Raw genomic sequence first — 17,224 nt, 5'->3', positions numbered from 1 at the left:
GACATGGGTTCAATTCCCGATCCAGGAGGATCCCACACGCCATGGGGCAGCTACGCTTGCGCACAAGTACTCAACCTTCATGTTCTAGAGCCTGTGCTCCACAAGAAAAACCACTGCGATGAGATGCCCCTGCACTGCAACTACAAAGTAGCCCATGACTCACGGCAACGAGAGAGCCCACATGTATCAGTGAAGACTCAGCACAGCCAAAAATAAATAAATAAATAAATTTAATTAACCAAAATAAATAAATGGGTAAAATACATGGTGCATGAGAGAATGACAAGAGCTAGAGAGAACAGGAAAGCACGGAGCGTTTAGGGGTGAGGACGCGAGACTCCAGTGGTCTCAGCCAGGAAGATCAGGGAGGCACCACTGTCTGATGACATTTAAAGGAAGGGCTGAAGAAAGTGAGGAAACGTACTGTGCATACATCCCAGGACATAAATGTTCTGAACAGAGGGATCCATGAGTGCAAAGGTCCTGGGGTATGAACCTGTTCAGCATATTAGAGGCAAGTTATCAAGTCCAGAGGGCCTGGTGTGGAGTAACAGAAATTGTGGGAAGACATGAAGTTGAAGAGTGAAGGGGATGGGCTGGGGAGGTGGGAGAAGTCAGACAGGGCCTTGTTGGGGGGAGGTCACTGTAAACATTCTGACTTTGCCTGTGAGAATGAGTCAGTAAGCACATGAGCAAGACAGGAAGTCAGGGAGCAAAGTCACCCCATCCTCCAAATCGCATTCCAGCAGGAGCCCTCTGGCTGGTCCTTGGTGACCAGCCTCTAAATAGGCAGATATGGACCCAGCAAGACTGGTAACACGAGGCTGCAATCACCCCAGCCAGAGATGATGACACAGAAGAGCAGCAAAGGTGTGCATCCAGATAGACAGCCTTAGGATAGTGTCAGAAGGAGGTACTGAGGAAAAGGGTGTGAAGTGAAGTGCTCAGGAGGATTTAGAGACTTTTTGACTCAGATAGCCGGAGGACAGTTACCACCTCTCAAGGAAGGGAAATCATGAAGCAGGAGGAGGTGAGACATCAGCAGCCCCGCTGTGGAGATGTTATGTCTGAGCTGTGCCTTCAGACACAGAGGGAATGCGGTTCATTGGACTGTTAGGTGTATGAGTTGGAAGTCATCAGCATGAAGATTAAAAAACATGGGACTGGATGGGACTCCCAGGTACATCTAAATGGGTACATAGAGAGGAGAAACCCAGTGCTAAAAAGACAAGGTCTGAAGACTTCCCTGATGGCCCAGTGGCTAAGAATTCACCTTGCAATGCAAGGGACACAGGTTGGATCCCTGGTTGGGAAGCTAAGACCCCACATGCCCACGTACAGCGGTACTGAAGCCCGAGTACTCGAGAGCCTGTGCCGCCACAGCTAGAAAGTCCATGTGCCGCCAACTAAAGAGTCCACGTGACGCAACTAGAGAGTCCACGTGACGCAACCAGAGTCCACGTGCCACAACCAGAGTCCACGTGACGCAACTAAAGAGTACACATGATGCAACAAAGGTCCCACTTGCCTCAACTGAACGCCGACACAGCCAATTAATCAATTCATTTTTAAAAAGCAAGATGTGAAAAATAACTAGCAACCTTGGCAAGGAAAAAACAGCCAGAATTTGGAGGCAAACTAGCAGAACATGCTGGCCTAGAAGTCAGACGAAGTGATCCTAAGAGACTGCAGTGACCTGAGCCAAGTGCTGTCAGCTGAAAAGTAAAATAGAGAGCCAACAGGAATTGCTATATGGTGCAGGAAACTCAAACAGGGGCTCTGTATCAACCAACCTAGATGAGTCGGGTGGGGAGGGGGATGGGAGGGAGGTTCAAAAGGGAGGGGATGTATGTATTCCTACAGTTGATTCAGGTTGAGGTTTGACCAAAAACAGCAAAATTCTGTAAAGCAATTATACTTCAATAAAAAATAAATTGGTTAAAAAAAAATAAAAGTGAGATGAGGGCTGACCATTTTCTAACTGGTGACCCGGATATAACAGGTGGGAGAAAGGGAGAAAACAAAGGCCTAATTCAAGGGGGACTGGAGAATAGAAATTGGAGACAAGGAATAATAACAATTGTACTTGGAGAAATTCTGCTGTGGAGGAAAGAAGAGAAAATGAGCAACAGCTAGCTGGAGAAGAATATGGAATCAGTAGAGGGATTAAGATGGAAGAAACAGAAGGATATTTGCAGGCTGGTAGAAATGATGAGGGGGCGGGGGGACTGATGACTGAGAAAACTAAGGACATGGAGAGAAGGAAGAATGAGTGGAACCATGTGTTTGAGATGGTGACCGAGGAGGAAGGGGTCTGGTGTGCCGAGTGACAGGAGCCCTTATGTGCATTCAGAGGGAAAGCACGTGTGAGCACTGATGCTGGAACACAGAGAGATGCAGTGGAGAGTTTGCTGAAGTTCTCCATTCGCTCCATCTATCTTAGTAAAATGTAAATTAGACTATTAGCTAAGAGAAGGATGAGGGAGCCTGGTGGGCTACAGTCCATGGGGTCTCAAAGACATGACTGAGCAACTAACACACACACACACACACACGCACACACACGGATGGGAAGGCAGTGTTTTTTTGGTTTTTTGTCACACTGTGGCATGCAGGATCTTAGTTCCCAGATCATGGATCAAACCCGTGCCTCCTGTGGTGGAAGAGTGGAATCCTAACCACTGGACCACTAGGGAGTTCTGGGGAGGCAGTGTTGAGAGAAAAGCATATGAAATAGTCATACGGGAACATGTAGCCTGGGTGGGCCCTGAAGGTCACCAGTATTGAGCTGAAAGTGAGTTCACTTGACAAGATGATATGTTTTGCTCCAACAATATTCAGCTCAGGATTGAGGATATAGACAAAGATGGATTTAACCAGCATTGAATTTTGCCAAGCAAATCATGGCATGGAATTTAAAGTGGGTATAAAGGGAAGAAAGGTCATCAGGGGAGTGAGAGTCAGTGATAGGATGGCAGGATTCATGACTTTGAAGGATTAAGACAGTCAAAGGATTGTTAGAGTGGAGGCATGAGAGGCAGTGAGCTGGGGAGGTTCGAGGTGGAGGTCGGAGTTGAGAAGGTTTCAGATTGAGAGGATGGAGGGACTGGGAATGACAGTCTGGGGTAGGCAGACCATACCTGGGGGTAGACCATAAAAGTGAAAAGCTAAGGTAGGATGGAACACAAGATCCCCAGAGCAAAGGATAAACAATCAAGAAGAGCATCCATGTGGATACCGACAGGAGTGCTGGTGAGGCTGGCGATGAGCCACGCTAGGAACAGAGAGGACTGGCCCGGAGTCAGCAGGCAACAAGGAAGGACAGCATTAGCACTTGACTGTCAATACATTATTGAATTATTTACTGCAAACATTCAATAAATGTTTATTTTGAAAGACTAAATTAGATAATAAGAGTTAAGCTTCTTTGGATTTAGAATTCAACTCTAGGGACTTCCCTGATAGTCCAGTGGTTAAGACTTCACCTTTCAATGCAGAGGATATGGGTTCAATCCCTGATCGGGAAACTAAGATCCCACATGCTTTGAGGCCAAAAAACCAAAACATAAGACAGAATCAATATTATAACAAATTCAATGAAGACTTTAAAAATAGTTCACATCCAAAAAAAAAAAAAAACTTAAGAAAAAAAAAATCAATTCTATATAAATGTTTCTTTACTTTCTGAGATAACCAAACTCAACTTTTTGCTATTTGGAACCAAACTTCTGGAATTCAGTACATTTAAGTAGTGATTATATATACGCATTAAAGATGTGATTACATAATCTCACAGAGACCACAGCCTTTAGATCAGGTGGTACAAAACCTGGATATTCCTGAAACACATGACAATTTAAAACATTCAACCAAGTGATAAATAAAATCTAAAATCAGCTGCAATTCCTATGTTTCAAAGGCAGCTAAAGGCTATAAGGACAAATCTATTTCTAAGGCTCCAAGAGTGTTGTAAGAGGGACTCATACAAAGTACTGTAAACAAACTCAACTAATGTTTATTTAGGGGGTTAGTGGCTGTGAGTTCACATGAAGGAAAAAACGTATGCCTAATCTGAAAGCTCTTCAATGCCCAAGAGCCTTGAACTAAGTCAGAAAAGAATAATTAACATCCAAATTACTTCTTACTGAACTTAAGATAATTAAGATTAATATTTCAGGTAAACTTATGGTTACTGATAATACAGTAGCAGGAAAAGAAGATAATCATTTGCAGCAACATGGATGGAACTATAGGTTATCATACTAAGCGATGGAAGTCAGAAAGAGAAAGACAAATATGATATCACTTATATGTGGAATCTAAAAAGCAACACAAATGAACTTATATACAAAACAGAAACAGACTCACAGACATAGAAAATAGACTTGTTGTTCCCGGGGTTGGGGGGGGGGGGCGGGCATGGGGAGCGGGTAGGAATGGATAGGGAGTTTGGGATTAGCAGATGCAAACTATTATATATAGGATGGATAAAACAAGGTCCTACTGTATAGCACCTACTGTATAGGGAACTATGTTCAATATCCTATGATAAACCATAATGGAAAAGAATATGAAAAAGAATATATATCTATATGTATAACTAAATCACTCTGCAATACACCAGAAACTAATGCAACATTGTAAGTCAACTATACTTCAATAAAAAAATAAATTTTAAAAATTAAAAAGTGAAGAACAGATATTCATACAGCATACCATTTTCTTATATTTTGCTACCTTTGCTTAAGTTTTAGGCTAATATCTTTGTGTAGCTCCATTATCCCCTGAGTCTATGAAAATGTGAAGAATGCTTAAGTACAGACGGTTGACCATTTAAATAAATGACTTCAACTTCTCATTTGTTGAAGACTAAGTATAAAGTCATACCACCACTTTCTAACTTTTCTTTTTTGTAAAGGGAATGTGATTAAGAAGTTGGACATCTCCGGCAGCATACTCTCTGTTGAAGTTATCATCCACTAAATGACTCCAAACATCAAAACAACAGCAGCTGACTTCTCTGCCCAAAGAATCACAAGTGGGCAAATCGAGTCCACCAGTGAACCCCGTCCCCTGTGACAACATCTCAGCCACAAAGAAAGGCCGGAAACAGTGAGAAGAGTGCAAAGAAACAATTAGGAAAAAGAAGTAGCCGTGGTTTATGGTGACAACCAACTGCCTCCTGGTAGGTTAAAAAAAACTGAAGACCTCAGTACCTTTGGAACCCATAGCTAGTTCTAAATTAGTTTTCCTTGTGAATAAAGTGGTCCTGCGTGCTATTAAATCTACCCAGGGTAAAAATGAAATACTTTCCAATAAAATTTTCTGAAAAAGCTGAACCCCGGAAGCAAGGCAGCGGGCTCCGGGGCCAGTACAACGGGGGACTGCGGCGCGAGCATCCGGTAACAGCAGAGGCAGCAATGATTCACTCCTTCAGAAAGCCTCCGGAATCTAAATAGCCGTCGGTACCAGAGACAGAAGGATTTGTCCTTTCAGGAGATATGGCACATGAACAAAGAGTGGCAGCAAGAGGCAACACTTCAGACGTAGAAGACAAGCAGCCTTGGGAGGAGCCTGGTCATTCACAGCTCAGGGGGATAAACCCACAGATGAATGAGGGAACTGCTTTTGAATTTTTGTCACGATTCATCTCTGCAAGGAATTAACAACGTAAACTGGCAAAGAAACACTCATCCAGTGTGACTGTGGCAGGGCCTGAGACGGAAAATAAGGCAGGCCAGACCCTGGAGAACAGCTCACTAAAGGCTGAGCTTCTGAGCGATGTACCCTCACCTTGGCCCCACACGTGCGCCGGGCAGGGCACCATCAGTGACTTTCCCCAACACTTACTCTCCTATGAGGTCAGCAAAACCTTACCAAGGTTTTGGTATGATTTCACTATTGAAAACTCTGTACTCTGTGGTTCGTAATCATTTTGTCTGTGTGCACCTTAACAAACTAAAAGTTTGCCGATTTAATTTCACTCCTCTGATGTGTTTTGTAAAGGCCCTTAGAGGTCATCAGAAAGCAAGGATCGTGAAGCAAATAATAATATATTATTCATTGCTCTATATTTTTTTAGAATAAAGCATATTTGTATAAAAATTAAACCTAAGATCTACTTCCTTTTCCTCTAGTAATAAATACAAAGATTAATTTATCAAGGCTTTTTGAAAGGAGATTTTGTCAACCAGTCTCTCAAAATATAGCACCTCACATTTCTTTTGGAAAAACTGTGTAAAAGAACTGAGACTTTTTTTGAGCACAATTCTGAAATCTCTACTCAGAGTGTGACTTCTCTGGTTTGGAGGAAAACTTAATGTTACCCCCTTTCTCCTTTCACTGTGTTTATGAATGAATTCAGACCAAAAAAAAAAAAAAAAATTGCCAGTTAGCTTAATTTCTTCAGTCTTAATTTAGACATTGATGTGGAAATTTACAACTTTTCCTAGAAAGCAATAGTAGTTTGCTGAGACAAGAATGCTCTATGAAGAATGCTCTGGATACTGTCTCTTTTGAATGACAGATTTTCCTTAAGCCCATGGCAGTCTTCTCCACCTTGATGGAGACCTAGGTTCCTGTCTTTATTTTTCGCTACTTCATGATTTGCTCTCACCAGCTTACAAGAACATCCCCTGCTTCTGTGTCAGTTGGCATTTTCTCTCTTTCCCTCTTGTATTTCCAGTCCATAAACTCTTCATAAAGAGACCCGCATTTCCTTCCAACCTCTCTGCCTCCCAGAGAAAAGAAGCTTATGATATGCATTGTTGCTGATAAAGCCCTTATTTAGACATTTGTTGGCCACAATACAGAAGGAAATGTTTAACTGCCAGAAAAACTACGGCTGATTCATTTCTAGCTAGAATGTAAGCAAAACACCTACACAGGGCTTTTAATTTGTGAATATGCATTGTCTATTCTGACTAAAATAGAAAACTGCCATTGGTCCATAAACTATAAAGGGAAGAGATAAATTGTGATAGAGTATTTTCTATGGCATGGAAAATGTAAATCACATTTGTTCTGATTCATGCCAATACAATTTATTGATTCTGTGCCAAATTTTAAATATATTTTTCACAAAGATAGAGTGCCATAGCAAAACTAAACAATGTGCACAAAAGTACATGAATTAAGTTTTAATGTGGCATGCATGTTTTTTTAATAAATGTGGCATGGTCTTGATAAACTGTTACAAGATTAAGAGTTAAATGTACATTTCTATTGACAAAAATATGCTTTATTTACAAATAATGGTAGCATATGAGGTGAATGACTAAATTAGATCTTTACATAATTTTCATAAAACATCAGTGTAGGAAATCTAACTTATTATAAGACAAATGTGAACATTTTATAGCAGTTTTTGTGAAAACATTTTTTTCAATATTCATGTAAATATACCTTAACACCAAATGTAAGTTTTGGTTTGTCTAATATGTATTAAATTTTGTCTGAAGTATTTATACATTTCATTTATATGTATGTCTACCATAACTGTGCTTATAAGTATTTCAATTTGTCTATAAAAATATTTAAATAAAGATGAATTTTAAAAAACTGAAAAAAAAAAAAATCTGAAAAAGCAGCTGTAAAACTGCCTATCTCTAAGTAACCAGTATTTCCTCAGGACACAAATCTGAATAGGTCAGACTATCCTTCCAGAAAAAAAGATCAACTTCATCAGAGAAATAGCTCAAGTCCCAGATTCCTTGAACAGAAAGATAAATAAGTATATAAACATTTGTGACTCAGATACAAAATATACCACAGGAAATAAATGTCATTATACATATTCAATACAATTTTAATGGGGCAAGAGATAGGGAGACACAGGAAATATATTTCAGTCATTTTAATCACAATAGACTTCTTGGTGGCTCAGTGGTAAAAAATCTGCTTGCCAATTCAGGAGATTCGAGTTCGATCCCTGGGTCAGGAAGGTCCCCTGGAGAACGAAATGGCAACCCAATCCAGTACTCTTGCCTGGAAAATCCCATGGACAGAGGAACCTGGAAGGCTATAGTCCATGGGGTTGCAAAAGAGTTGGACACGACTTAGCACCTAATGACAAGAAGTTTTAATCACACACTTTTTGGAATATAATGTGATTTCACAGTTTAAAGTTTGCTGATGAAGAATTTAATCAAGATGAAAGGCATTTGTTTGTGGGTCAAATAAAGTAAAAACACAAAGTTAATCCAGATCACTTCTGCCTCTTTAAAATAAGAGGTAGAAAGGAGCAGAATGGAAAAAAAAAAAAAAAAAAGAAAGGAGCAGAATGTTGCATTCATTAGATAAACAGGCCAGAGAGACTTAGAGGATAAATATGCAAATAAATTTTTCTAAACATACTAAGCAAGATGAGCATATAAGTTATCATCCAAATGGAAATATGTCTAGGAGTGTTAGGATACCAAAGATAATTAACAGATGCTAATCGATCAACAGTCCTAACCTGAGTAGTCCCAGGCAAACGGGACTGTCCTTGGTATGCCAAAACATTTTATTAGAGTAAGGAATATTATGGAAACTTAGGCTTCCCTGGTGGCCCCGATGATAAAGAATCTCTGCAATGTGGGAGACCCAGGTTCGATCCCTGGGTTGGGAAGATCCCCCGGAGAAGGGAATGGCAACCCACTCCAATTATTGATGAGAGAATTCCATGGACAGAGGAGCCTGTAGAGTTACAGTTCAGGGGGTCACAAAGAGTTGGACACAACTGAACAACTAATACACACAAGTGGAAACTTATAGGAGAAATATAAACCAAGTATTCACCTTAGCCATAACTAATCCGCAGTAGATTAGCATCCTAAATTAGACTACTCATGATCCATAACCAGAAAATGGAAGAGTTGACTTAGCACTCAGCATCAAGGTAGTAGTCATGGTGTACTACCCGGAGGGGGCACTCTGAGGCGTGAGGCCCAGCTCCCCCGTGTGAAGAACTTATTGCTCCGGTTCCTAAGAGTGCTCTCAGCAACAGACCCCAGCTGTCACCCCTTCAGAGACTGCCTCAACTACACCGAACCTCCAAGTTCAAGGTCATACTTGGTGGCCACTATCCAATAATCAATCAGTGTGAGTATAAAGGACTGATCATTTTAGCTCAACTAGGGACAGCTCAAAAGGGTCATCATGGCTCCAGAGATCCCACAAGTTGGCCAAGGCCATCCTTGGAACTTCATCCCTTCTGGACAGCTCCTTTCTTCTTTCAGAAGGTGCCAGGTTCCAAGGTTTCCAGATTTAGTAAGCTTGCCTCTATTTACAATGATCTTATGGCAACATTCTCCAAACTGTAGCCTCTAGGTAACAATAGCTAGAAAGTGCTGTTTGGGTGTCTTGTCCTATAGAGTCTACCTCTATTATATTCTGAATACTCCTGGGAAATAGATCCGGGTTATTATAATTGATAAGACAGGAAAATTAAAGAAGATAAAAATCAACCAGGAGCAAATGTGCTTAGTAAAGGTTTACTCAATGAATGGGTAGATAAAATGCAGAAGTTTCACTGTAACTAATGAGTCTACGACTCTAGGCACAGAACCAACAATGTCCAGATTCAGCAAAGTCCAAATCAGTTCCAAGGATTTAATGATCAGATTAGAATCCATGAGCTCCTGTACTGAGAATACAGCCTACATCCCACTCATCTTTGAACACTCAGTAGTACCTAGCACAATGTTTAAACTTAGTAGTCATTCAATAGTTTTGCTTGAGTGACCAGATTTAAAACACCCATCGTGCCTGGGCTAAAAGGCACTTAGTCTGTGACAATGAGGATGTGGTAACCCAGGTTTGATCCCTGAGGGAAGATGCCCTAGAGAAGGGAATGGCAACCCACTCCAGTATTCTTGCCTAGAAAATCCCAAGGACAGGGAGTCTGGTGGGCTATAATCCATGGGGTCACAAAGAGTCAGACACGACTGAACAACTAACACTTTCAGTACAACTTTTCAACAAGGATCCACCAAGCATTCCAAACACAGAGATATGCCAGGAAGGCAGATAATAGTTTAGTCGAAATCAATATGTAATAATACATACATGAGATTTTTCATTTAAATAATGGGAAAATCTGACAGTGAAGAGACTACAGGCTCACCCAGGCATAAAGAAGAGAACTATCTTCAGTCATCTCTAGTGCCTTAAGTAGTCTTCAACATATAACATTTTTTAAATATGTTATAAATGAAAAAACTGAATGACCAAAATAATATTAAAATAAGAAATGATAGCCAAAATTTGGGGAAATTATAAAATCAACAAATAGAAACTGAAATAGGGAACATTTGGTTGGGATGAGCCACTATGTTTGAGATATAATAACATTCAATATCAGAGACCACAATTTCTCAAACGAAGTACTAGATGGATAACTTTTAAGGGAAAGATACTGTCTTGTACTTCTAATGTTAACTTAAATCAATTTCAATATATTTTAATACATACAAAATTAAATTCAGCGTTTATTACTCTTATTAAAAGAAAAAGGCAAAAATCCTAAATACAAAAAAATAAACAACTGAAAACCAATTAAATTCAAGTTAACAGAAAAACTGAAGTATAACAAATAATGGTTTTCTGCTATAGCAATGTAGCATCAGATCAGATTCTATATATAATCTTAATTTTTTTTAATTATTCTAATGAAAAAATGCCTTTTCACTTAAATTCACTACATATAATAATATATGTAACCTCGTGACTTTCTTTGACAACTGATAATCAGACCTCATACTAAAAAAGACACCCACGGCATTCCTTGAATGCTAATTTTAAGGAAGGAACTTTGAGATAAAGTTGGTATCACAACCATGTGAAATCCTTATCAAATGTGTAAATATTCAATTATTGCTGGAATCAGGTATAGAAAGTTCTTCAGTGTTCACTTATTGATGTACTAACTACTAATGAACTGTTGAAAGTTAAATGGAATCTGTGAAATTCATCTGTCTGTGACTTGAATGTGTTATTGCTATAATGCTGGTTCCTCTGGGTATGGCACACAGGGATGCTATTAATATTAGCACAGTTTGTTATCTGAATCTCAGTGAACACTTCATATATTTCAGACACTGTGAAGTAGACAAACACAGTCAACAAAAACACCCGTTTTATCACACAGCAATATCTGATTACATAGCAGGTGATTCAGATGATATGTTTATATTATTTTTTAAGATTATCACTGATACTAAAACTTTTAAATTTTTTTTTCCTATCTTAACTGCAATCACTTTTATTCTATTTTTAGACCTCTTATTGGAGTATAGTTGCCTGCCAGTGCAGGAGATGCAGATTCAATCCCTGGATTGGGAAGATCCCCTGGAGAAGGGAATGGCTACCCACTTCCATATTCTTGCCTAGAAAATCCCATGGGCAGGAGCCTGGTAGGCTACAGTCTATGGGGTTGCAAAAGAGTCAGACACAACTTAGCGACTAAAGAATAACAACAAACGGAAGGGGCAGAGAGCAGGAAAATGAATTATAGAACCATCAAATCCTACCACTGCTGAATATCTTCTCACTAGCTCCACATCTTCAAAAAAGGAAACTGAGTCTTGTAATCATGATGGAGTTATTCAAAAATTTTAATTAAATTCAACATTTCCTGCTTGCTATGCTCTTGGAAGCTCAGCATAAATCTTAAAATGATTTTATACTTTTTAATGAATGATAATGAAATCTTAAAGGGTAAAATAAAAATGACTTTGGGACTCAGAAGTTGGATTTTTTGTTTGCCAAGAAAAGCCTTGGTTCCTTTAAGAAGATTTGCTCCATTCTATTAGAGAAGTTTCTTTCCTAAATTTGCTGTTGCAAATTACTCAACTCAACAATGCTAAAATATATCAAATTAGAACTTAATTATCTGGCACCACAGTCACAGAGGCAAAATAATTCTGAACATTTAATCTGAATTTAAAAATTCTTTATAAACAATGTCCTCAAATTCCCTGATGTTTCTCCAAAAGGCAAAGCAAATAAAATAGCAAATTTGAGCCATCACAGCATGTAATCTACTTACCAACAACAAAGTAAAATAAAAAGCATCTTTAAAGCAGGGATTTTAAAAATGATCAAGAAACCATATGAGAATATCTTTACAAGAACCTTTAAAAGAGGTGCTTCAAACTTTGAGTCAATAATTAATTGCACTGCAATATAGCACAGTTACTCTGCATAAATTTCTATATGTTTCTATCCTGAAAAGGCAGTATGAAATCTACAAACTTGTGCATAAAACTAAAATGTTACTGACAGTAAAGTTATAGTTATATCTACATTAAATTAGATATAATTTCCATGTACTTAGATTCAAGGGAGATTTCAGGGAAAGTCCTCATATCAGTTTAGATTCAACTGAGTATGTCCATCACAGTTCACATGATCTTAATCACGATGGAGTTATTCAAAAATTTTAATTAAATTCAACATTTCCTGCTTGCTATGCTCTTGAAAGCTCAGCATAAATCTTAAAATGATTTTTTACTTTTTAATGAATGATAATGAAATCTTAAAGGGTAAAATAAAAATGACTTTGGGACTCAGAAGTTGGATTTTTTTGTTTGCCAAGAAATGCAATAATATTAGCAATAACCAGTTGGAGGCTACTAAAAATATGGAACATTGAAATGAAATTTTAAGATAAATAATAATGGAAAAGAATATTTTTAAAAAAGAAGGGTGTGTGTGTGTGTGTATACATATATGTGTGTGTATATATATATATATGTATAACTGAATCACTTTGCTGTACAGCGATAATTAACCCAACACTGGGAATCAACTATTATTCAATTTAAAAAAAATTTTTTAAAGATGAACAATGTGCTCTATTTGTTGCAAGTTAGATAAGTTCTTCAGTAAATGAGCTTAGGATACCTAAGAAATAGGATAAACTGAGGATATACTCTAACAAAGGGAGAGACTTCAAGTTTAACTTTCTAAGTTATCAGATAGATGTGGCAAGGTGTAATATCAAGCCCTGCATCCTTCTGACACCATCAGAACTTTAACTCTGACCCAGTGAATGTATTACTTGATATAATGTGTTTTTCCCCTATAGAATAAACATTCACACAACATGAACTTGGCCATATACAAGGTACTATAAATGATAGAGATAAGATACCATTTAAGGCATGTTAAACATTTAAATATTCAAACAACTTACAAGGTAAAAAGGAGATAGAACAAATATAAATAACTATGATACAGGAAAGAGATACAAAAATAAAATGTTATTAGAGGAGGGGGAAGAAGAGATTCTTTCAGGCCTGGAGGAATCATGCCAAGTTTCATGAAAGAGAATGCGCTAGAACTGGGCACTGAAAAATGGGCAGAATTTCACTAGGCACAGGTAGAAGGAACAGCGACCAAAGCCACAGAGGCAAGAAATAAAGTGCAAATTCAGAGTTGGGAAGTGACTCAAGGCAGATGAAATACAAAGAGATTAGAAAGAGTAACGGCAGCTAAAGATGAGAAGTGCTTAGGAGCTTAGTCGTGTCCAACTCTTTGCAACCCCACCAACTGTAGCCTGCCAGGCTTCTCTATCCAAGGGATTTCTCAGGCAAGAATACTGGAATGCATGGCCATTTCCATCTCCAAAGGATCTTCCTGACCCATAAGTACTAGTGAGTAGGGTGGTCAAAAATGTGGGCTTTGGGTCAGAACTCACAGGTTTAGATGTGGTTCAACCACTTTCTGAGTGTGTGATCTTAGACTGGGCTTCCGTCTCTTCATTCATAAAACTAGGAGAAAAATCACTAACTTGCCTACCAATCAGGATCAAACACAATAGGCATTACAAGTGCTTTGCAAACCATAAGTATTTTAAGCATGTAAAGTATTATCAGGACAGTGGTAATGAGAATAAAACAGAGAAAATGTCTGTGTAACACTAGAAAATCAATGGGATTTAAGTGTTGTGAGTGGAGAGGCATGAGTGAGCAGAGAAATCCTAAGGGCTAAAACTGAGAGGCACAGGGGCCCACAAGCAGGCTTCAAGACCCCCAGGCCACCAGCTGGAGGAGCCTACTCAGCATGGTAGGCGAAGTCAAGAGCATTTGGACTCTCTCTACAGTGAGTAATCTCTCCATCTGCGGTGATGGCTGGGGTGGGGTAGGGAAGGAAGGTCAGTCATGGTGACAGAGTTGTGACAAGCAATTGTAACCCAGAAATCACAATCTTGTTCCATTAGCAAGACCATGAATGAGCACAGCAGGAGGCCGGCACCCACTTTCATCAAAGAGAGAGGTTTACCATTGGGCAGAGGAGGGCTACACACAACTCTTTGCTACCCCATGGACTGTAGCCCACCAGGCTCTCTGTCCCTGGGATTCTCCAGGCAAGAATACTGGAGGGGGTTGCCATGGCCTCCTCCAGAGGATCTTCCCAACCCAGGGATTGAACCCGCGTCTCCTGCATCTCCTGAACTGCGGGTGGGTTCTTTACCACTGAGCCACCTCAGAAGCCCTACACACAAGAAGCCCAGCCACTGCTAACAAGTGATATATATCCCAGGAGTACAGATGGTCACAAGACGATCAAAATGGTCACAGTGATCAAAGTGATGGTGGTGATCATTTCATAAAACTCACATAATATAGCACATCATCTATATTTCAATTAAAAAATAACACTAACAACAAATAAAAAGATATCCTAGGAGTGGGAATGAAGGGCTGACCATCAAGGGTAGCTCCTGGATTGAGGGACAAAAATGCTCTGCAGCGGCAGCTATGTACGTGCAGAGGCCTGGAGACCACGCAAGTTAAGGACTGAGCCCCAGGCGACCTTCTAAGACACTGCCTGGAAATGAGGGCCAGCTGATTCTGAGAGACTGCAGTTCTATTCAAGCAGCTGTCCACTTGGAAGCCAGAGCTCTGCACCACCATCCTGACTGGGCGTGAGCAAACCAATGTTTGGTCCCGAACTCTGTGCTGTTCACCTAGCATTTGAGTAACACCCTTATATGATCCACAAAGTTAACCGCGTGACCCTGGCAGAACAGGACCACCTCGGTACCCCAGAGCCCTGGGCATCTGCAGGAATCGCCCAACACTGACCTAGATGAGGGCTACAGGCCCATAGGGGACCAAGGATAAGTGGTATATCAACCACTGGCATTTTAACACTTACGCGTAAGCTGAAACTTTGTTTCTGAGCATGATCAGTGTGATTTAAGAAGACCGATTTCCCACTAACAAAATCACCTTGGCTTGCATGAAACTAAATCTAAACAAATGTAAGCTGAATGCCTGGGTTTTAGGGGATAGGTACTATACAACTCTCTAAGGTGAAGTAAGACTCTTCTTTAAGTGAAACATGGAAAGAAAAACACAAAAACTCATTTTAGTCGAACTGATGTTTTATTATGTCTCAGAAGAAGAACCAGAGTTCCACCATGTAAGAAAGAAGACGACCTATTTGGTTCTTCCTTTTCTCATAATCAAATGGACATACTTATTGATGAAACTATACAAACTTATTAAGTGAAGCTATCTAAAACTTATTGAGAGCCTAGAGTATTGTTTAGAGAAATGCATACAAAAACACATATTTTTTTCAAATAAATGTACACATAGCTGATGCTGGAAAAAAAGATTCCAATGAATGAATACAAAATGTATTTCTGAATAAACCCATAATGACTTCACTGTGCATGAATAATAACTAAAGTTGTTTATCCAGAAAGTCAAAAGAAATATTTTCATCATCCTTGTGATAGCAGCTGGAATTTCAGGGCAAACCATCTAAAACAAAAAAAAGCTTTTTTTAATCTTCCTTCATTTATATGGAAATGAGATGTTTCCTAAAACATATCCATACCCAGTATCTACGTCAAAACCAGAGCTCAAGGCACACACATTCCTCCAGCAGATTCCTGCCTAGAAGGCCACACAGAACACCAACATCATCCATGTGCGTCATTCACCAAGGAGGACATTACCAAGCTGTCAATTTCAATTAACCTGCTTCACTTTATAAATAGCCAAAACGTCCCTGTCTAAATAGGCTGGTGCCCTTTTCTCAGAAGCAGAGGGAACAACACGACAAAGAAGCATGAAAAATAAATGAGCTTTCCCCTTTGTAAACAGGAGAAAGTTGACATTAAACCAATTCTAAGTCCGAACTGAAGAGCTATTAATAAAATAAAGCTCAAGAGAATGAAGGCCCCTTTTTAACCAGAAAATAAACAACATTCACTAACTCTATCAGCCCTTTTTAAAGTATCTATGAGTCACAGGGCTAGAGATATAACTCAAGGTCCATATTCAGGCAGAGCTAAACACAGACACCATAAATTATAATACATAACATGGTCCCCAAAGTAAAACAGTTTAAAAGGCCCAAGTGATTGATGCTCAGTCAAAAAAAAGTTAGTTTTGAAGATTTAATGATATCAATCTCTTCTAAATCTGAAATGTTTCATAATTTTTATAACCTATAGCATTATCATTTCCTTTGCTAACTGTATTTTTTTCTCTAAAATCAAGGATAACAAAAAAATCCTACATGGCACGTCTACAATCTAAGTACTGGTGTACAGCACTTTTCCAGTTCACACTTCAATGAGAAAATAAAAACAGAATCAGAAAACATCAACGGAATTTATCAAAAAGTACAACAGCCACTATGGGGAACTGTATGGAGGATCCTCAAAAAAACTAAAAACAGAACTACCATATGCCCCAGAAATTCCAGTCCTGGGCACACACCCAGAGAAAGCAACAAATCAAAAAGACAAATGCACCCCACTATTCATTACAGCACCGTTTACAATAGTCAGGACATGGAAGCAACCTAAATGTCCATCAACAGAGGAATAAAGATGAAGTACATATATACAAGGGAATATTACTCAGCCATAAAAGGGAACAAAACTGGGCCATTTGCAACGGCGTGGATAGGCCTAGACAGTGTGAAGTAATTCAGAAAGAGGAAAACAAATATCATATATTAATGCATACACGCAGAGTCTAGAAAACTGTAAAGATTTCTCTTATCTGCAAAGCAGTAATAGAGACACAGACAAAGAGAACAAACATATGGATACCAAGGTTAGAAGACGGTGCGGGATGAATTGGGAGATTGGGATTGACATGTATACACTACTGACACTATGTGTGGAGAAGGCAGGGGCACCCCACTCCAGTACTCCTGCCTGGACAATCCCACGGACGGAGCGGCCTGGTGGGCTGCAGTCCACAGGGTC

At 39.3% G+C, this 17,224-nt stretch overlaps 1 protein-coding gene and 1 pseudogene across 1 annotated transcript in view; one reads left to right on the top strand and one right to left on the bottom strand.

The window, feature by feature from the left end:
* The window catches only part of BCKDHB (branched chain keto acid dehydrogenase E1 subunit beta), a 267,647-nt gene that overhangs the window by 216,109 nt on the left and 34,314 nt on the right, over positions 1–17,224 (bottom strand). The gene's annotated exons all lie outside the window — the stretch shown is intronic.
* LOC133048202 (UBAP1-MVB12-associated (UMA)-domain containing protein 1-like) lies at positions 5,421–5,930 on the top strand (annotated as a pseudogene).

Source organism: Dama dama, chromosome 28 (assembly GCF_033118175.1).
Source record: "Dama dama isolate Ldn47 chromosome 28, ASM3311817v1, whole genome shotgun sequence".
NCBI lineage: Eukaryota > Metazoa > Chordata > Mammalia > Artiodactyla > Cervidae > Dama > Dama dama.
The sequence above is the reverse complement of the archived record's forward strand: the minus strand, read 5'-3'. Positions and strand labels throughout refer to the sequence as shown.